Source organism: Pseudophryne corroboree, unplaced genomic scaffold (genome assembly GCF_028390025.1).
Source record: "Pseudophryne corroboree isolate aPseCor3 unplaced genomic scaffold, aPseCor3.hap2 scaffold_407, whole genome shotgun sequence".
NCBI classification, from domain to species: Eukaryota; Metazoa; Chordata; class Amphibia; order Anura; family Myobatrachidae; genus Pseudophryne; species Pseudophryne corroboree.
Window position 1 is genome coordinate 326,322 of NW_026970044.1, and position 21,426 is coordinate 347,747.

A 21,426-nucleotide genomic window follows, 5' to 3' on the forward strand; every position below is an offset into this window, starting at 1 on the left:
TGTTTTCACATTAAACAGACTTCCACATGAGAAAGCAGCAAGGATGCAGTGGCGTTAATGTTTCCTGGTGTCAACCTGTATTATTTCAGTAGACATTGAAATGAGGATACATCTTGCTGCCTTTCCAATGAAGCAAGTTTAATTTAGTAATAGGTGAAAAACCATCCCTACAAAGGTGTTAATCAGAGACTTGGCTTTGTGGACACTTTTCAGAGAACAAATTTGTTAGCATAAAAATAAAGCCAGAAAATGAAGAGCTGTTTAATCACGCAATTTGATTTTTTTGCCAGCATATTTCTTTTTCTCTGCAACCCACTGCTAAATTGTGCTTCCTAGATGTTTTTATAAAATCACTGAATCAAATCTAACTCTGATTACATCAGAGAAGGCCAGGTACCCTACACCATAACAGGGGGTATGAAATTTGACTTGTCTACTTAAAGATCACCAAAATCTGATAACAAGGTCAATTACTTCCCTGGGTGGGATTGAACCACCAACCTTTTGGTTAAAAGCCGTACACACTAACTGATTGCGCCACAGATACACTTTGCAAAAGTACATACTGACAAATGCTAATAAGCATTCATCTAAAACGTTTCCTAGAAAAACTTAAAAAAGTCAATAATCTGGAGCGTTTTTGTAAAATGTTTCTTCTATCAACCAACGAAGAAACACATTGGTACTTTCCCATGATGAGTGAGTGCTTCAGGATCTCTTGCACTTACATGTGCAGCAGAGTACAGCAATGGAAGCATGCTGGGCCCATAACCCAGAGGTAGGCAGATTGAAACTATCCTCTGCTATATGCATTTTTTTTTGTTAATTAAAGTAATCCAAAACTGGGATTGATATTTTGGCTCTTTTATTTTTACTTAAAGTACAATAACTTTTACCATTTTAATTTGTTTTAATAGTATATTGACAGTATTGTTTTCTTTCAAAAATCCACTTCATTTTCTTTACCCTATTATTAAAATGGTAATTGACAAAAACAAACTACATTGTCACCAGAAGAGCAATACAAAATGTACAAGTGATATATTAAAATCATCTTTCCAGCTTGAATTTCAATGATGCATTGGGTCAACAAATTTGTGAGAAACATCTTCACCCTTAAATAAAGATTTTCTTAATTCCTTACCTGTGTGCTAATTAGATATCACCTTGTTTTCACATTAAACAGACTTCCACATGAGAAAGCAGCAAGGAAGCAGTGGTGTTAATGTTTCCTGGTGTCAACTTGTATTATTTCAGTAGACATTGAAATGAGAATGCATCTTGCTGCCTTTCCAATGAAGCAAGTTTAATTTAGTAATAGGTGAAAAACCATCCTTACAAAGGTGTTAATCAGAGACTTGGCTTTGTGGACACTTTTCAGAGAACAAATTTGTTAGCATAAAAATAAAGCCAGAAAATGAAGAGCTGTTTAATCACTCAATTGGATTTTTCTGCCAGCATATTTTTTTTCTCTGCAACCCACTGCTAAATTGTGCTTCCTAGCTGTTTTTTTATAAAATCACTGAATCAAATCTAACTCTGATTACATCAGAGAAGGCCATGTACCCTACACCATAAAAGGGGGTTTGAAATTTTGACTTGTCTACTTAAATATCACCAAAATCTGATCACAAGTTTAATTACGTCCCTGGGTGGGATTGAACCACCAACCTTTCGGTTAATAGCCGAACACACTAACCGATTGCGCCACAGAGACACTTTGCAAAAAGTGCCTACTGACAAAGGCTAATAAGCATACATCTAGAACGTTTCCTAAAAAAACATAAAAAAATCAATAATCTGGAGAGTTTTTGTAAGATGTTTCTTCCATCAACCAACGAATAAACACATTGGTACTTTCCCATGATGAGTGAGTGCTTCAGGATCTCTTGCACTTACATGTGCAGCAGAGTACTGCAATGGAAGCATGCTGGACCCATAACCCAGAGGTAGGCAGATTGAAACTATCCTTTGCTATATGCATTTTTTTTGTTAATTTAAGTAATCAAAACTGGGATTGATATTTTTGCTCTTTTATTTTTACTTAAAGTACAATAACTTTTACCATTTTAATTTGTTTTAATAGTATATTGACAGTATAGTTTTCTTTCAAAAATCCACTTAATTTTCTTTACCCTGTTATTAAAATGGTAATTGACAAAAAAAACTACATTGTCACCAGAAGAGCAATACAAAATGTACAAGTGATATATTAAAATCATCTTTCCAGCTTGAATTTCAATGATGCATTGGGGCAACAATTTTGTGAGAAACATCTTCACCCTTAAATAAAGATTTTCGTAATTCCTTACCTGTGTGCTAATTAGATATCACCTTGTTTTCACATTAAACAGACTTCCACATGAGAAAGCAGCAAGGATGCAGTGGCGTTAATGTTTCCTGGTGTCAACCTGTATTATTTCAGTAGACATTGAAATGAGGATGCATCTTGCTGCCTTTCCAATGAAGCAAGTTTAATTTAGTAATAGGTGAAAAACCATCCCTACAAAGGTGTTAATCAGAGACTTGGCTTTGTGGACACTTTTCAGAGAACAAATTTGTTAGCATAAAAACAAAGCAAGAAAATTAAGAGCTGTTAAATCAAGCAATTTGATTTTTTTGCAAGCATATTTCTTTTTCTCTGCAACCCACTGCTAAATTGTGCTTCCTAGATGTTTTTATAAAATCACTGAATCAAATCTAACTCTGATTACATCAGAGAAGGCCAGGTACCCTACACAATAAGAGGGGGTTTGAAATTTTGACTTGTCTACTTAAATATCACCAAAATCTGATAACAAGGTCAATTACGTCCCTGGGTGGGATTGAACCACCAACCTTTTGGTTAATAGCCGTACACACTAACTGATTGCGCCACAGAGACACTTTGCAAAAGTACATACTGACAAAGGCTAATAAGCATTCATCTAAAACGTTTCCTAGAAAAACTTAATAAAGTCAATAATCTGGAGAGTTTTTGTAAGATGTTTCTTCTATCAACCAACGAAGAAACACATTGGTACTTTCCCATGATGAGTGAGTGCTTCAGGATCTCTTGCACTTACATGTGCAGCAGAGTACAGCAATGGAAGCATGCTGGGCCCATAACCCAGAGGTAGGCAGATTGAAACTATCCTCTGCTATATGCATTTTTTTGTTTGTTAATTAAAGTATTCCAAAACTGGGATTGATATTTTGGCTCTTTTATTTTTACTTAAAGTACAATAACTTTTACCATTTTAATTTGTTTTAATAGTATATTGACAGTATTGTTTTCTTTCAAAAATCCACTTCATTTTCTTTACCCTATTATTAAAATGGTAATTGACAAAAACAAACTACATTGTCACCAGAAGAGCAATACAAAATGTACAAGTGATATATTAAAATCATCTTTCCAGCTTGAATTTCAATGATGCATTGGGGCAACGATTTTGTGAGAAACATCTTCACCCTTAAATAAAGATATTCTTAATTCCTTACCTGTGTGCTAATTAGATATCACCTTGTTTTCACATTAAACAGACTTCCACATGAGAAAGCAGCAAGGATGCAGTGGCGTTAATGTTTCCTGGTGTCAACCTGTATTATTTCAGTAGACATTGAAATGAGGATGCATCTTGCTGCCTTTCCAATGAAGCAAGTTTAATTTAGTAATAGGTGAAAAACCATCCTTACAAAGGTGTTAATCAGAGACTTGGCTTTGTGGACACTTTTCAGAGAACAAATTTGTTAGCATAAAAATAAAGCCAGAAAATAAAGAGCTGTTTAATCACTCAATTGGATTTTTCTGCCAGCATATTTTTTTTCTCTGCAACCCACTGCTAAATTGTGCTTCCTAGCTTTTTTTATAAAATCACTGAATCAAATCTAACTCTGATTACATCAGAGAAGGCCAGGTACCCTACACAATAACAGGGGGTATGAAATTTGACTTGTCTACTGAAAGATCACCAAAATCTGATAACAAGGTCAATTACGTCCCTGGGTGGGATTGAACCACTAACCTTTTGGTTAATAGCCGTACACACTAACTGATTGCGCCACAGAGACACTTTGCAAAAGTACATACTGACAAATGCTAATAAGCATTCATCTAAAACGATTCCTAGAAAAACTTAAAAAAGTCAATAATCTGGAGAGTTTTTGTAAGATGTTTCTTCTATCAACCAACGAAGAAACACATTGGTACTTTCCCATGATGAGTGAGTGCTTCAGGATCTCTTGCACTTACATGTGCAGCAGAGTACAGCAATGGAAGCATGCTGGGCCCATAACCCAGAGGTAGGCAGATTGAAACTATCCTCTGCTATATGCTTTTTTTTTGTTAATTAAAGTAATCCAAAACTGGGATTGATATTTTGGCTCTTTTATTTTTACTTAAAGTACAATAACTTTTACCATTTTAATTTGTTTTAATAGTATATTGACAGTATTGTTTTCTTTCAAAAATCCACTTAATTTTCTTTACCCTATTATTAAAATGGTAATTGACAAAAACAAACTACATTGTCACCAGAAGAGCAATGCAAAATGTACAAGTGATATATTAAAATCATCTTTCCAGCTTGAATTTCAATGATGCATTGGGGGCAACGATTTTGTGAGAAACATCTTCACCCTTAAATAAAGATTTTCTTAATTCCTTACCTGTGTGATAATTAGATATCACCTTGTTTTTGCATTAAACAGACTTCCACATGAGAAAGCAGCAAGGATGCAGTGGCGTTAATGTTTCCTGGTGTCAACTTGTATTATTTCAGTAGACATTGAAATGAGGATGCATCTTGCTGCCTTTCCAATGAAGCAAGTTTAATTTAGTAATAGGTGAAAAACCATCCTTACAAAGGTGTTAATCAGAGACTTGGCTTTGTGGACACTTTTCAGAGAACAAATTTGTTAGCATAAAAATAAAGCCAGAAAATGAAGAGCTGTTTAATCACTCAATTGGATTTTTCTGCCAGCATATTTTTTTTCTCTGCAAACCACTGCTAAATTGTGCTTCCTCGCTGTTTTTATAAAATCAATGAATCAAATCTAACTCTGATTACATCAGAGAAGGCCAGGTACCCTACACCATAAGAGGGGGTTTGAAATTTTGACTTGTCTACTTAAAGATCACCAAAATCTGATAACAAGATCAATTACATCCCTGGGTGGGATTGAACCACCAACCTTTTAGTTAATAGCCATACACACTAACTGATTGCGCCACAGAAACACTTTGCGAAAGTGCATACTGACAAAGGCTAATAAGCATTCATCTAAAACGTTTCCTAGAAAAACTTTAAAAAGTCAATAATCTGGAGAGAATTTGTAAGATGTTTCTTCCATCAACCAACGAAGAAACACATTGGTACTTTCCCATGATGAGTGAGTGCTTCAGGATCTCTTGCACTTACATGTGCAGCAGAGTACTGCAATGGAAGCATGCTGGGCCCATAACCCAGAGGTAGGCAGATTGAAACTATCCTTTGCTATATGCATTTTTTTTGTTAATTAAAGTAATCCAAAACTGGGATTGATATTTTGGCTCTTTTATTTTTACTTAAAGTACAACAACTTTTACCATTTTAATTTGTTTTGATAGTATATTGACAGTATTGTTTTCTTTCAAAAATCCACTTAATTTTCTTTACCCTATTATTAAAATTGTAATTGACAAAAACAAACTACATTGTCACCAGAAGAGCAATACAAAATGTACAAGTGATATATTAAAATCATCTTTCCAGCTTTAATTTCAATGATGCATTGGGGCAACGATTTTGTGAGAAACATCTTCACCCTTAAATAAAGATTTTCTTAATTCCTTACCTGTGTGCTAATTAGATATCACATTGTTTTCACATTAAACAGACTTCCACATGAGAAAGCAGCAAGGATGCAGTGGCGTTAATGTTTCCTGGTGTCAACCTGTATTATTTCAGTAGACATTGAAATGAGGATGCATCTTGCTGCCTTTCCAATGAAGCAAGTTTAATTTAGTAATAGGTGAAAAACCATCCCTACAAAGGTGTTAATCAGAGACTTGGCTTTGTGGACACTTTTCAGAGAACAAATTTGTTAGCATAAAAATAAAGTCAGAAAATGAAGAGCTGTTTAATCACTCAATTGGATTTTTCTGCCAGCATATTTTTTTTCTCTGCAACCCACTGCTAAATTGTGCTTCCTAGCAGTTTTTTATAAAATCACTGAATCAAATCTAACTCTGATTACATCTGAGAAGGCCAGGTACCCTACACAATAACAGGGGGTATGAAATTTGACTTGTCTACTTAAAGATCACCAAAATCTGATAACAAGGTCAATTACGTCCCTGGGTGGGATTGAACCACCAACCTTTTGGTTAATAGCCGTACACACTAACTGATTGCGCCACAGAGACACTTTGCAAAAGTACATTCTGACAAATGCTAATAAGCATTCATCTAAAACGTTTCCTAGAAAAACTTAAAAAAGTCAATAATCTGGAGAGTTTTTGTAAGATGTTTCTTCTATCAACCAACGAAGAAACACATTGGTACTTTCCCATGATGAGTGAGTGCTTCAGGATCTCTTGCACTTACATGTGCAGCAGAGTACAGCAATGGAAGCATGCTGGGCCCATAACCCAGAGGTAGGCAGATTGAAACTATCCTCTGCTATATGCATTTTTTTTTGTTAATTAAAGTAATCCAAAACTGGGATTGATATTTTGGCTCTTTTATTTTTACTTAAAGTACAATAACTTTTACCATTTTAATTTGTTTTAATAGTATATTGACAGTATTGTTTTCTTTCAAAAATCCACTTCATTTTCTTTACCCTATTATTAAAATGGTAATTGACAAAAACAAACTACATTGTCACCAGAAGAGCAATACAAAATGTACAAGTGATATATTAAAATCATCTTTCCAGCTTGAATTTCAATGATGCATTGGGGCAACGATTTTGTGAGAAACATCTTCACCCTTAAATAAAGATTTTCTTAATTCCTTACCTGTGTGCTAATTAGATATCACCTTGTTTTCACATTAAACAGACTTCCACATGAGAAAGCAGCAAGGATGCAGTGGCGTTAATGTTTCCTGGTGTCAACCTGTATTATTTCAGTAGACATTGAAATGAGGATGCATCTTGCTGCCTTTCCAATGAAGCAAGTTTAATTTAGTAATAGGTGAAAAACCATCCCTACAAAGGTGTTAATCAGAGACTTGGCTTTGTGGACACTTTTCAGAGAACAAATTTGTTAGCATAAAAATAAAGTCAGAAAATGAAGAGCTGTTTAATCACTCAATTGGATTTTTCTGCCAGCATATTTTTTTTCTCTGCAACCCACTGCTAAATTGTGCTTCCTAGCAGTTTTTTATAAAATCACTGAATCAAATCTAACTCTGATTACATCTGAGAAGGCCAGGTACCCTACACAATAACAGGGGGTATGAAATTTGACTTGTCTACTTAAAGATCACCAAAATCTGATAACAAGGTCAATTACGTCCCTGGGTGGGATTGAACCACCAACCTTTTGGTTAATAGCCGTACACACTAACTGATTGCGCCACAGAGACACTTTGCAAAAGTACATACTGACAAATGCTAATAAGCATTCATCTAAAACGTTTCCTAGAAAAACTTAAAAAAGTCAATAATCTGGAGAGTTTTTGTAAGATGTTTCTTCTATCAACCAACGAAGAAACACATTGGTACTTTCCCATGATGAGTGAGTGCTTCAGGATCTCTTGCACTTACATGTGCAGCAGAGTACAGCAATGGAAGCATGCTGGGCCCATAACCCAGAGGTAGGCAGATTGAAACTATCCTCTGCTATATGCATTTTTTTTTGTTAATTAAAGTAATCCAAAACTGGGATTGATATTTTGGCTCTTTTATTTTTACTTAAAGTACAATAACTTTTACCATTTTAATTTGTTTTAATAGTATATTGACAGTATTGTTTTCTTTCAAAAATCCACTTCATTTTCTTTACCCTATTATTAAAATGGTAATTGACAAAAACAAACTACATTGTCACCAGAAGAGCAATACAAAATGTACAAGTGATATATTAAAATCATCTTTCCAGCTTGAATTTCAATGATGCATTGGGGCAACGATTTTGTGAGAAACATCTTCACCCTTAAATAAAGATTTTCTTAATTCCTTACCTGTGTGCTAATTAGATATCACCTTGTTTTCACATTAAACAGACTTCCACATGAGAAAGCAGCAAGGATGCAGTGGCGTTAATGTTTCCTGGTGTCAACCTGTATTATTTCAGTAGACATTGAAATGAGGATGCATCTTGCTGCCTTTCCAATGAAGCAAGTTTAATTTAGTAATAGGTGAAAAACCATCCCTACAAAGGTGTAATCAGAGACTTTGCTTTGTGGACACTTTTCAGAGAACAAATTTGTTAGCATAAAAATAAAGCCAGAAAATGAAGAGCTGTTTAATCACTCAATTGGATTTTTCTGCCAGCATATTTCTTTTTCTCTACAACCCACTGCTAAATTGTGCTTCCTAGCTGTTTTTATAAATCACTGAATCAAATCTAACTCTGATTACATCAGAGAAGGCCAGGTACCCTACACCATAACAGGGGGTTTGAAATTTTGACTTGTCTACTTAAAGATCACCAAAATCTGATAACAAGGTCAATTACGTACCTGGGTGGGATTGAACCACCAACCTTTTGGTTAATAGCCGTACACACTAACTGATTGCGCCACAGAGACACATTGCAAAAGTATATACTGACAAGGGCTAATAAGCATTCATCTAAAACGTTTCCTAGAAAATCTTTAAAAAGTCAATAATCTGGAGAGTTTTTGTAAGATGTTTCTTCCATCAACCAACGAAGAAACACATTGGTACTTTCCCATGATGAGTGAGTGCTTCAGGATCTCTTGCACTTACATGTGCAGCAGAGTACAGCAATGGAAGCATGCTGGGCCCATAACCCAGAGGTAGGCAGATTGAAACTATCCTCTGCTATATGCTTTTTTTTTTGTTAATTAAAGTAATCCAAAACTGGGATTGATATTTTGGCTCTTTTATTTTTACTTAAAGTACAATAACTTTTACCATTTTAATTTGTTTTAATAGTATATTGACAGTATTGTTTTCTTTCAAAAATCCACTTAATTTTCTTTACCCTATTATTAAAATGGTAATTGACAAAAACAAACTACATTGTCACCAGAAGAGCAATACAAAATGTACAAGTGATATATTAAAATCATCTTTCCAGCTTGAATTTCAATGATGCATTGGGGCAACGATTTTGTGAGAAACATCTTCACCCTTAAATAAAGATTTTCTTAATTCCTTACCTGTGTGATAATTAGATATCACCTTGTTTTTGCATTAAACAGACTTCCACATGAGAAAGCAGCAAGGATGCAGTGGCGTTAATGTTTCCTGGTGTCAACTTGTATTATTTCAGTAGACATTGAAATGAGGATGCATCTTGCTGCCTTTCCAATGAAGCAAGTTTAATTTAGTAATAGGTGAAAAACCATCCTTACAAAGGTGTTAATCAGAGACTTGGCTTTGTGGACACTTTTCAGAGAACAAATTTGTTAGCATAAAAATAAAGCCAGAAAATGAAGATCTGTTTAATCACTCAATTGGATTTTTCTGCCAGCATATTTTTTTTCTCTGCAAACCACTGCTAAATTGTGCTTCCTCGCTGTTTTTATAAAATCAATGAATCAAATCTAACTCTGATTACATCAGAGAAGGCCAGGTACCCTACACCATAAGAGGGGGTTTGAAATTTTGACTTGTCTACTTAAAGATCACCAAAATCTGATAACAAGATCAATTACATCCCTGGGTGGGATTGAACCACCAACCTTTTAGTTAATAGCCGTACACACTAACTGATTGCGCCACAGAGACACTTTGCGAAAGTGCATACTGACAAAGGCTAATAAGCATTCATCTAAAACGTTTCCTAGAAAAACTTTAAAAAGTCAATAATCTGGAGAGTTTTTGTAAGATGTTTCTTCCATCAACCAACGAAGAAACACATTGGTACTTTCCCATGATGAGTGAGTGCTTCAGGATCTCTTGCACTTACATGTGCAGCAGAGTACTGCAATGGAAGCATGCTGGGCCCATAACCCAGAGGTAGGCAGATTGAAACTATCCTTTGCTATATGCATTTTTTTTGTTAATTAAAGTAATCCAAAACTGGGATTGATATTTTGGCTCTTTTATTTTTACTTAAAGTACAATAACTTTTACCATTTTAATTTGTTTTGATAGTATATTGACAGTATTGTTTTCTTTCAAAAATCCACTTAATTTTCTTTACCCTATTATTAAAATTGTAATTGACAAAAACAAACTACATTGTCACCAGAAGAGCAATACAAAATGTACAAGTGATATATTAAAATCATCTTTCCAGCTTGAATTTCAATGATGCATTGGGGCAACGATTTTGTGAGAAACATCTTCACCCTTAAATAAAGATTTTCTTAATTCCTTACCTGTGTGCTAATTAGATATCACCTTGTTTTCACATTAAACAGACTTCCACATGAGAAAGCAGCAAGGATGCAGTGGCGTTAATGTTTCCTGGTGTCAACCTGTATTATTTCAGTAGACATTGAAATGAGGATGCATCTTGCTGCCTTTCCAATGAAGCAAGTTTAATTTAGTAATAGGTGAAAAACCATCCCTACAAAGGTGTTAATCAGAGACTTGGCTTTGTGGACACTTTTCAGAGAACAAATTTGTTAGCATAAAAATAAAGCCAGAAAATGAAGAGCTGTTTAATCACTCAATTGGATTTTTCTGCCAGCATATTTTTTTTCTCTGCAACCCACTGCTAAATTGTGCTTCCTAGCAGTTTTTTATAAAATCACTGAATCAAATCTAACTCTGATTACATCAGAGAAGGCCAGGTACCCTACACAATAAGAGGGGGTTTGAAATTTTGACTTGTCTACTTAAATATCACCAAAATCTGATCACAAGGTCAATTACGTCCCTGGGTGGGATTGAACCACCAACCTTTTGGTTAATAGCCGAACACACTAACCGATTGCGCCACAGAGACACTTTGCGAAAAGTACATACTGACAAAGGCTAATAAGCATACATCTAGAACGTTTCCTAGAAAAACATTAAAAATCAATAATCTGGAGAGTTTTTGTAAGATGTTTCTTCTATCAACCAACGAATAAACACATTGGTACTTTCCCATGATGAGTGAGTGCTTCAGGATCTCTTGCACTTACATGTGCAGCAGAGTACTGCAATGGAAGCATGCTGGACCCATAACCCAGAGGTAGGCAGATTGAAACTATCCTTTGCTATATGCATTTTTTTTTGTTAATTTAAGTAATCAAAACTGGGATTGATATTTTTGCTCTTTTATTTTTACTTAAAGTACAATAACTTTTACCATTTTAATTTGTTTTAATAGTATATTGACAGTATAGTTTTCTTTCAAAAATCCACTTAATTTTCTTTACCCTATTATTAAAATGGTAATTGACAAAAAAAACTACATTGTCACCAGAAGAGCAATACAAAATGTACAAGTGATATATTAAAATCATCTTTCCAGCTTGAATTTCAATGATGCATTGGGGCAACAATTTTGTGAGAAACATCTTCACCCTTAAATAAAGATTTTCGTAATTCCTTACCTGTGTGCTAATTAGATATCACCTTGTTTTCACATTAAACAGACTTCCACATGAGAAAGCAGCAAGGATGCAGTGGCGTTAATGTTTCCTGGTTTCAACCTGTATTATTTCAGTAGACATTGAAATGAGGATGCATCTTGCTGCCTTTCCAATGAAGCAAGTTTAATTTAGTAATAGGTGAAAAAACATCCCTACAAAGGTGTTAATCAGAGACTTGGCTTTGTGGACACTTTTCAGAGAACAAATTTGTTAGCATAAAAATAAAGCCAGAAAATGAAGAGCTGTTTAATCACGCAATTTGATTTTTTTGCCAGCATATTTCTTTTTCTCTGCAACCCACTGCTAAATTGTGCTTCCTAGATGTTTTTATAAAATCACTGAATCAAATATAACTCTGATTACATCTGAGAAGGCCAGGTACCCTACACAATAACAGGGGGTATGAAATTTGACTTGTCTACTTAAAGATCACCAAAATCTGATAACAAGGTCAATTACGTCCCTGGGTGGGATTGAACCACCAACCTTTTGGTTAATAGCCGTACACACTAACTGATTGCGCCACAGAGACACTTTGCAAAAGTACATACTGACAAATGCTAATAAGCATTCATCTAAAACGTTTCCTAGAAAAACTTAAAAAAGTCAATAATCTGGAGAGTTTTTGTAAGATGTTTCTTCTATCAACCAACGAAGAAACACATTGGTACTTTCCCATGATGAGTGAGTGCTTCAGGATCTCTTGCACTTACATGTGCAGCAGAGTACAGCAATGGAAGCATGCTGGGCCCATAACCCAGAGGTAGGCAGATTGAAACTATCCTCTGCTATATGCATTTTTTTTTGTTAATTAAAGTAATCCAAAACTGGGATTGATATTTTGGCTCTTTTATTTTTACTTAAAGTACAATAACTTTTACCATTTTAATTTGTTTTAATAGTATATTGACAGTATTGTTTTCTTTCAAAAATCCACTTCATTTTCTTTACCCTATTATTAAAATGGTAATTGACAAAAACAAACTACATTGTCACCAGAAGAGCAATACAAAATGTACAAGTGATATATTAAAATCATCTTTCCAGCTTGAATTTCAATGATGCATTGGGGCAACGATTTTGTGAGAAACATCTTCACCCTTAAATAAAGATTTTCTTAATTCCTTACCTGTGTGCTAATTAGATATCACCTTGTTTTCGCATTAAACAGACTTCCACATGAGAAAGCAGCAAGGATGCAGTGGCGTTAATGTTTCCTGGTGTCAACTTGTATTATTTCAGTAGACATTGAAATGAGGATGCATCTTGCTGCCTTTCCAATGAAGCAAGTTTAATTTAGTAATAGGTGAAAAACCATCCCTACAAAGGTGTTAATCAGAGACTTGGCTTTGTGGACACTTTTCAGAGAACAAATTTGTTAGCATAAAAATAAAGCCAGAAAATGAAGAGCTGTTTAATCACTCAATTGGATTTTTTTTGCCAGCATATTTTTTTTCTCTGCAACCAACTGCTAAATTGTGCTTCCTAGCTGTTTTTTATAAAATCACTGAATCAAATCTAACTCTGATTACATCAGAGAAGGCCAGGTACCCTACACCATAAGAGGGGGTTTGAAATTTTGACTTGTCTACTTAAAGATCACTAAAATCTGATAACAAGATCAATTACATCCCTGGGTGGGATTGAACCACCAACCTCTTAGTTAATAGCCGTACACACTAACTGATTGCGCCACAGAGACACTTTGCGAAAATGCATACTGACAAAGGCTAATAAACATTCATCTAAAACGTTTCCTAGAAAAACTTTAAAAAGTCAATAATCTGGAGAGTTTTTGTAAGATGTTTCTTCCATCAACCAACGAAGAAACACATTGGTACTTTCCCATGATGAGTGAGTGCTTCAGGATCTCTTGCACTTACATGTGCAGCAGAGTACAGCAATGGAAGCATGCTGGGCTCATAACCCAGAGGTAGGCAGATTGAAACTATCCTCTGCTGTATGCTTTTTTTTTTTAATTAAAGTAATCCAAAACTGGGATTGATATTTTGGCTCTTTTATTTTTACTTAAAGTACAATAACTTTTACCATTTTAATTTGTTTAATAGTATATTGACAGTATTGTTTTCTTTCAAAAATCCACTTAATTTTCTTTACCCTATTATTAAAATGGTAATTGACAAAAACAAACTACATTGTCACCAGAAGAGCAATACAAAATGTACAAGTGATATATTAAAATCATCTTTCCAGCTTGGATTTCAATGATGCATTGTGGCAACGATTTTGTGAGAAACATCTTCACCCTTAAATAAAGATTTTCTTAATTCCTTACCTGTGTGCTAATTAGATATCACCTTGTTTTCGCATTAAACAGACTTCCACATGAGAAAGCAGCAAGGATGCAGTGGCGTTAATGTTTCCTGGTGTCAACTTGTATTATTTCAGTAGACATTGAAATGAGGATGCATCTTGCTGCCTTTCCAATGAAGCAAGTTTAATTTAGTAATAGGTGAAAAACCATCCCTACAAAGGTGTTAATCAGAGACTTGGCTTTGTGGACACTTTTCAGAGAACAAATTTGTTAGCATAAAAATAAAGCCAGAAAATGAAGAGCTGTTTAATCACTCAATTGGATTTTTTTTGCCAGCATATTTTTTTTTCTCTGCAACCCACTGCTAAATTGTGCTTCCTAGATGTTTTTTATAAAATCACTGAATCAAATCTAACTCTGATTACATCAGAGAAGGCCAGGTACCCTACACAATAAGATGGGGTTTGAAATTTTGACTTGTCTACTTAAATATCACCAAAATCTGATCACAAGGTCAATTACGTTCCTGGGTGGGATTGAACCACAAACCTTTTGGTTAATAGCCTTACACACTAACCAATTGCACCACAGAGACACTTTGCAAAAAGTACATACTGACAAAGGCTAATAAGCATTCATCAAGAACGTTTCCTAGAAAAACTTTAAAAAGTCAATAATCTGGAGAGTTTTTGTAAGATGTTTCTTCCATCAACCAATGAAGAAACACATTGGTACTTTCCCATGATGAGTGAGTGCTTCAGGATCTCTTGCACTTACATGTGCAGCAGAGTACTGCAATGGAAGCATGCTGGGCCCATAACCCAGAGGTAGGCAGATTGAAACTATCCTTTGCTATATGCATTTTTTTTGTTAATTAAAGTAATCCAAAACTGGGATTGATATTTTGGCTCTTTTATTTTTACTTAAAGTACAATAACTTTTACCATTTTAATTTGTTTTGATAGTATATTGACAGTATTGTTTTCTTTCAAAAATCCACTTAATTTTCTTTACCCTATTATTAAAATGGTAATTGACAAAAACAAACTACATTGTCACCAGAAGAGCAATACAAAATGTACAAGTGATATATTAAAATCATCTTTCCAGCTTGAATTTCAATGATGCATTGGGGCAACGATTTTGTGAGAAACATCTTCACCCTTAAATAAAGATTTTCTTAATTCCTTACCTGTGTGATAATTAGATATCACCTTGTTTTCGCATTAAACAGACTTCCACATGAGAAAGCAGCAAGGATGCAGTGGCGTTAATGTTTCCTGGTGTCAACTTGTATTATTTCAGTAGACATTGAAATGAGGATGCATCTTGCTGCCTTTCCAATGAAGCAAGTTTAATTTAGTAATAGGTGAAAAACCATCCTTACAAAGGTGTTAATCAGAGACTTGGCTTTGTGGACACTTTTCAGAGAACAAATTTGTTAGCATAAAAATAAAGCCAGAAAATGAAGAGCTGTTTAATCACTCAATTGGATTTTTCTGCCAGCATATTTTTTTTCTCTGCAAACCACTGCTAAATTGTGCTTCCTAGCTGTTTTTATAAAATCAATGAATCAAATCTAACTCTGATTACATCAGAGAAGGCCAGGTACCCTACACCATAAGAGGGAGTTTGAAATTTTGACTTGTCTACTTAAAGATCACCAAAATCTGATAACAAGATCAATTACATCCCTGGGTGGGATTGAACCACCAACCTTTTAGTTAATAGCCGTACACACTAACTGATTGCGCCACAGAGACACTTTGCGAAAGTGCATACTGACAAAGGCTAATAAGCATTCATCTAAAACGTTTCCTAGAAAAACTTTAAAAAGTCAATAATCTGGAGAGTTTTTGTAAGATGTTTCTTCCATCAACCAACGAAGAAACACATTGGTACTTTCAAATGATGAGTGAGTGCTTCAGGATATCTTGCACTTACATGTGCAGCAGAGTACAGCAATGGAAGCATGCTGGGCTCATAACCCAGAGGTAGGCAGATTGAAACTATCCTCTGCTGTATGCTTTTTTTTTTTTAATTAAAGTAATCCAAAACTGGGATTGATATTTTGGCTCTTTTATTTTTACTTAAAGTACAATAACTTTTACCATTTTAATTTGTTTTAATAGTATATTGACAGTATTGTTTTCTTTCAAAAATCCACTTAATTTTCTTTACCCTATTATTAAAATGGTAATTGACAAAAACAAACTACATTGTCACCAGAAGAGCAATACAAAATGTACAAGTGATATATTAAAATCATCTTTCTAGCTTGAATTTCAATGATGCATTGGGGCAACGATTTTGTGAGAAACATCTTCACCCTTAAATAAAGATTTTCTTAATTCCTTACCTGTGTGCTAATTAGATATCACCTTGTTTTCGCATTAAACAGACTTCCACATGAGAAAGCAGCAAGGATGCAGTGGCGTTAATGTTTCCTGGTGTCAACTTGTATTATTTCAGTAGACATTGAAATGAGGATGCATCTTGCTGCCTTTACAATGAAGCAAGTTTAATTTAGTAATAGGTGAAAAACCATCCCTACAAAGGTGTTAATCAGAGACTTGGCTTTGTGGACACTTTTCAGAGAACAAATTTGTTAGCATAAAAATAAAGGCAGAAAATGAAGAGCTGTTTAATCACTCAATTGGATTTTTTTTGCCAGCATATTTTTTTTCTCTGCAACCCACTGCTAAATTGTGCTTCCTAGCTGTTTTTTATAAAATCACTGAATCAAATCTAACTCTGATTACATCAGAGAAGGCCAGGTACCCTACACAATAAAAGGGGGTTTGAAATTTTGACTTGTCTACTTAAATATCACCAAAATCTGATCACAAGGTCAATTACGTTCCTGGGTGGGATTGAACCACCAACCTTTTGGTTAATAGCCTTACACACTAACCAATTGCACCACAGAGGCACTTTGCAAAAAGTACGTACTGACAAAGGCTAATAAGCATTCATCAAGAACGTTTCCTAGAAAAACTTTAAAAAGTCAATAATCTGGAGAGTTTTTGTAAGATGTTTCTTCCATCAACCAATGAAGAAACACATTGGTACTTTCCCATGATGAGTGAGTGCTTCAGGATCTCTTGCACTTACATGTGCAGCAGAGTACTGCAATGGAAGCATGCTGGGCCCATAACCCAGAGATAGGCAGATTGAAACTATCCTTTGCTATATGCATTTTTTTTGTTAATTAAAGTAATCCAAAACTGGGATTGATATTTTTGCTCTTTTATTTTTACTTAAAGTACAATAACTTTTACCATTTTAATTTGTTTTAATAGTATATTGACAGTATTGTTTTCTTTCAAAAATCCACTTCATTTTCTTTACCCTATTATTAAAATGGTAATTGACAAAAACAAACTACATTGTCACCAGAAGAGCAATACAAAATGTACAAGTGATATATTAAAATCATCTTTCCAGCTTGAATTTCAATGATGCATTGGGGCAACGATTTTGTGAGAAACATCTTCACCCTTAAATAAAGATTTTCTTAATTCCTTACCTGTGTGCTAATTAGATATCACCTTGTTTTCACATTAAACAGACTTCCACATGAGAAAGCAGCAAGGATGCAGTGGCGTTAATGTTTCCTGGTGTCAACCTGTATTATTTCAGTAGACATTGAAATGAGGATGCATCTTGCTGCCTTTCCAATGAAGCAAGTTTAATTTAGTAATAGGTGAAAAACCATCCCTACAACGGTGTTAATCAGAGACTTGGCTTTGTGGACACTTTTCAGAGAACAAATTTGTTAGCATAAAAATAAACCAGAAAATGAAGAGCTGTTTAATCACTCAATTGGATTTTTTTGCCAGCATATTTTTTTTCTCTGCAACCCACTGCTAAATTGTGCTTCCTAGCTGTTTTTTATAAAATCACTGAATCAAATCTAACTCTGATAACATCAGAGAAGGCCAGGTACCCTACACAATAAGATGGGGTTTGAAATTTTGACATGTCTACTTAAATATCACCAAAATCTGATCACAAGGTCAATTACGTTCCTGGGTGGGATTGAACCTCCAACCTTTTGGTTAATAGCCTTACACACTAACCAATTGCGCCACAGAGACACTTTGCAAAAGTACATACTGACAAAGGCTAATAAGCATTCATCTAGAACGATTCCTAGAAAAACTTTAAAAAGTCAATAATCTGGAGAGTTTTTGTAAGATGTTTCTTCCATCAACCAACGAAGAAACACATTGGTACTTTCCCATGATGAGTGAGTGTTCCAGGATCTCTTGCACTTACATGTGCAGCAGAGTACTGCAATGGAAGCATGCTGGGCTCATAACCCAGAGGTATGCAGATTGAAACTATCCTCTGCTGTATGCTTTTTTTTTTTAATTAAAGTAATCCAAAACTGGGATTGATATTTTGGCTCTTTTATTTTTACTTAAAGTACAATAACTTTTACCATTTTAATTTGTTTTAATAGTATATTGACAGTATTGTTTTCTTTCAAAAATCCACTTAATTTTCTTTACCCTATTATTAAAATGGTAATTGACAAAAACAAACTACATTGTCACCAGAAGAGCAATACAAAATGTACAAGTGATATATTAAAATCATCTTTCCAGCTTGAATTTCAATGATGCATTGGGGCAACGATTTTGTGAGAAACATCTTCACCCTTAAATAAAGATTTTCTTAATTCCTTACCTGTGTGCTAATTAGATATCACCTTGTTTTCGCATTAAACAGACTTCCACATGAGAAAGCAGCAAGGATGCAGTGGCGTTAATGTTTCCTGGTGTCAACCTGTATTATTTCAGTAGACATTGAAATGAGGATGCATCTTGCTGCCTTTCCAATGAAGCAAGTTTAATTTAGTAATAGGTGAAAAACCATCCCTACAAAGGTGTTAATCAGATACTTGGCTTTGTGGACACTTTTCAGAGAACAAATTTGTTAGCATAAAAATAAAGCCAGAAAATGAAGAGCTGTTTAATCACTCAATTGGATTTTTTTGCCAGCATATTTCTTTTTCTCTGCAACCCACTGCTAAATTGTGCTTCCTAGCTGTTTTTTTTTATAAAATCACTTAATCAAATCTAACTCTGATTACATCAGAGAAGGCCAGGTACCCTACACCACAAGAGGGGGTTTGAAATTTTGACTTGTCTACTTAAAGATCACCAAAATCTGATAACAAGGTAAATTACGTCCCTGGGTGGGATTGAACCACCAGCCTTTTGGATAATAACCGAACACGCTAACTGATTGCGCCACAGAGACACTTTGCAAACGTACATTCTGACAAACGCTAATAAGCATTCATCTAGAACGTTTCCTAGAAAAACTTTAAAAAGTCAATAATCAGGAGAGTTTTTGTAAGATGTTTCTTCCATCAATCAACGAAGAACATTCAAGCTGATTTCTTGCAGCAGCTGGGCACTGTAACAGCTCCAGAGCTGCTCTGTAAGGCAACTAAAAGGGTGTGGGCCCTGCAGCACTACCTGAAGTTCGCATTGTGCGTTGGAAGGCACAAAGTAAGCAGACGGGAGAAGTCAGGATAGTGCGCAAGGGCATAGAAGGGAGCGGCTCAAGAAAAGAGAAGTGGAAACAGACAGCAAATTAGGCTGGAGAGAGCCCTGAGACAAAGAGATCTGAATTATACGAGAGCCGACCAGGGGAAACACAAATTATGCAGTCGAGTTTCCCACATTTGGGGAAATCGCTGGAGCAGCGCACACAGAGTGCAATGGGTGAGCCTTGCCCTGGGAGAAGCACCTTCCTGATCATAGTATCTCACCTGGCAGGTAAGTAGGAGTTGGGCAAGAGCTGAGGAGGGTCGCTGCTCGGGCACCCCCCTGTCAAGTGAAGGAGATCCAACTGAGGCAGCACAAGAGAACTCTCGAAAGAAGAACAAGGCTAGAGGAAGATCTGAGACAAAGAAATCTGGCTTTTACCAGAGCTGACCAGAGGAAAGCACAAACACAGTCCCCCACTACCACAAATAATGCAGTCGAGTTTCCCACATTTGGGGAAATCACAGGGGTCAGCATACCCAGAATGCAATGAATGAACCTCACCCTGGGAGAACAATCTTCATGACCATGGTATCTCCTATACAAAATAAGTATGATTTGGGATAGGGCTGGGGAGGGCCGCTGCTCAGGCACATCTCTGTCAAGTAAAGGAGATTCAACTGAGGCAGCACAAGGGAACTCTCATCTGGGGACAACAACTGCAGGGAGAACACATATTTTCAGATGAACATGGGAGGGCAGAAGGCTGCCTAATACTGAAGCACCCCCAAACAACAAACCAAATGCAACAACTAGTACAAGCATTCCTGGGGGAAGGCCTGCAGCAGATGGATTTGCATATGGTGATGTCATCCAAGCAGTGGGTCAAAGTTGGCTTCAACCCTCGTCTGCATATGAAAAGAGAAAAGGGGCGTGCAGGGCATGGCGGCCTTTTGCGGCGCTTGGATGACCCCTAGTTCGCATTAAACACCTCCACCCTACTTCGGTGTGGGGCTCATGTTGGCTATGCCCCAGCCCCTGAAGCATTCAAGCTGATTACTTGCAGCAGCTGGGCACTGTAATAGCTCCAGAGCTGCTCTGTAAGGCAAGTAAAAGGGTGTGGGCCCTGCAGCACTACCTGTAGTTCGCATTGTGCGTTGGAAGGCACAAAGTAAGCAGATGGGAGAAGTCAAGATAGTGCGCAAGGGCATAGAAGGGAGCGGCTCAAGAAAAGAGAAGTGGAAACAGACAGCAAACTAGGCTGGAGAAAGACCTGAGACAAAGAGATCTGAATTATACGAGAGCCGACCAGAGGAAACACAAATTATGCAGTCAAGTTTCCCACATTTGGGGAAATCGCAGGAGCAGCACACCCAGAGTGCAATGGGTGAGCCTTGCCCTGGGAGAAGCACCTTCCTGATCATAGTATCTCACCTGGCAGGTAAGTAGGAGTTGGGCTAGAGCTGGGGAGGGTCGCTGCTCGGGCACCCCCCTGTCAAGTGAAGGAGATCCAACTGAGGCAGCACAAGGGAACTCTCGAAAGAAGAACAAGGCTAGAGGAAGATCTGAGACAAAGAAATCTGACTTTTACCAGAGCTGAGCAGAGGAAAGCACAAACACAGTCCCCCACTACCACAAATAATGCAGTCGAGTTTCCCACATTTGGGGAAATCACAGGGGTCAGCATACCCAGAATGCAATGAATGAACCTCACCCTGGGAGAACAATCTTCATGACCATGGTATCTCCTATGCAAAATAAGTATGATTTGGGATAGGGCTGGGGAGGGCCGCTGCTCAGGCACATCTCTGTCAAGTAAAGGAGATTCAACTGAGGCAGCACAAGGGAACTCTCATCTGGGGACAACAACTGCAGGGAGAACACATATTTTCAGATGAACATGGGAGGGCAGAAGGCTGCCTAATACTGAAGCACCCCCAAACAACAAACCAAA

The 21,426-nt window shown here is 36.2% G+C and overlaps 5 non-coding genes across 5 annotated transcripts; all 5 read right to left on the reverse strand.

The window, feature by feature from the left end:
- Positions 1-1,643: 1,643 nt before the first annotated feature.
- On the reverse strand, positions 1,644-1,717 carry TRNAN-AUU (transfer RNA asparagine (anticodon AUU)). Its single transcript has one exon. It is a non-coding gene; the product is annotated as a tRNA-Asn (tRNA).
- A 17,891-nt stretch (positions 1,718-19,608) lies between these two features.
- Positions 19,609-19,771, reverse strand: LOC135024312 (U1 spliceosomal RNA). Its single transcript, XR_010221152.1, has one exon. It is a non-coding gene; the product is annotated as a U1 spliceosomal RNA (small nuclear RNA).
- A 152-nt stretch (positions 19,772-19,923) lies between these two features.
- LOC135024342 (U1 spliceosomal RNA) lies at positions 19,924-20,087 on the reverse strand. Its single transcript, XR_010221173.1, has one exon. It is a non-coding gene; the product is annotated as a U1 spliceosomal RNA (small nuclear RNA).
- A 671-nt stretch (positions 20,088-20,758) lies between these two features.
- LOC135024294 (U1 spliceosomal RNA) lies at positions 20,759-20,921 on the reverse strand. The gene has a single exon (XR_010221136.1). It is a non-coding gene; the product is annotated as a U1 spliceosomal RNA (small nuclear RNA).
- A 152-nt stretch (positions 20,922-21,073) lies between these two features.
- LOC135024329 (U1 spliceosomal RNA) lies at positions 21,074-21,237 on the reverse strand. Its single transcript, XR_010221160.1, has one exon. It is a non-coding gene; the product is annotated as a U1 spliceosomal RNA (small nuclear RNA).
- Between the last annotated feature and the right edge of the window lie 189 nt (positions 21,238-21,426).